We start from the raw sequence: 1,338 nt of genomic DNA, 5'->3' as shown, positions 1-1,338 counted from the left end.
CACAAGACTGTTTTAGAGCCAACACATGTACTAGTTCAACCAACTGTTATAGAGCTAGAACATGTACAGACTCAACCAACTGTTACAATGCTACATCCTGTACCAATTCAACAGGATGTCCCAGACGTTAAGTGTTTTTATTGTAAAAATAATAAAACAATAATATTTATCGAAACTAATCTGTTTACTATACGAATTGCCCTTTTGCCCCCTAAAGCCGATAACTTGTACTAGTAGTAACAAGGTTACCAGACAATAATAATAAACATCTCTGATTTGATCATACTTTAACTAAACTCAAAAATGATAAAGAAAATTCCATAGCACGTCAAATTCTAAAGTTAGGCATTTTAAGATATCATATGTAAGTATGTTCGACAAAATCGCCGAAAAACGAAACTATTAAAATTCATTTTCTCCATTCTCATTTAATTTTTTTCCCCCAAATTTGGATGCCGTTAGTGACGAGCAAAGGGAAAGGTTCTACCAGGATATATTGACGATGGAAAAGAAGTACCAAGGGAGATGGGATCCAGCTATGATGAGGGATTACTGCTGGTTCCTGATAAGGGAAGTTAAAACACTCTACAAAACAAAGTCAGCTTTTGCAAAAAACTCATCTACAACAGATTTATGTTAGAATCTTATACATCTTTCAACATTGTTCTTGTTTAGTGAATAAATTAATTTCTTTCGTCGTCTATTTAATTAATTTCTATTTGAAATGAACAATTTTTACGATAAAATTTGAGAAAATTATTTTCCTGTAACTCGTAATAAGGGATGTTAATGTACCCTGATACACATGTCAATAGATTAATCACATTAAAAAAAATGGTGGGAAGTGTAATTTCTAAACTAACAAGAATTTCATGAGTTTCTCATCGCCAATCGTCCATATAAAAATTGTAACGTTTAAAATTGCGAAGATTTTCTTTATTTTTGGCTTTTTGTCCTTGTACTTACGTTAGAACTTTTTTTTTAAATAATTTTTGTAAATCTTTATTTTATCTATAATCGAGTAAAATGTTTCCTAGGCACAGCTTTAGAGAAACAGCGCAGCTTTTATAATATGAAAAACGTAAGTTGCTGCTGAAATACGTTATAAATTTACGATCGGAAAATATTTATCACATCATATACTATATGCTACATATCTAATAAACATCAAAAGAGTAGATGGCGGTCGGGCCTTATTACCCGAACTTACCTTATTAGCTTTTAAGACAACAACATGCTATGGAAACTACATATTTTGAAAATAAGATGATGAAATAAATACCAAAGCGATTAAAACTTAAGGTATTGCAATAATTCGTAAACAAGATAATAAATTAT

This window comes from Tribolium madens, unplaced genomic scaffold, assembly GCF_015345945.1.
Source record: "Tribolium madens isolate multiple individuals breed KSU strain unplaced genomic scaffold, Tmad_KSU_1.1 Scaffold_3;HRSCAF=73;Tcas5.2_LG2, whole genome shotgun sequence".
In the NCBI taxonomy this organism is placed as follows: domain Eukaryota; kingdom Metazoa; phylum Arthropoda; class Insecta; order Coleoptera; family Tenebrionidae; genus Tribolium; species Tribolium madens.
Note: the sequence above shows the minus strand (reverse complement) of the source record.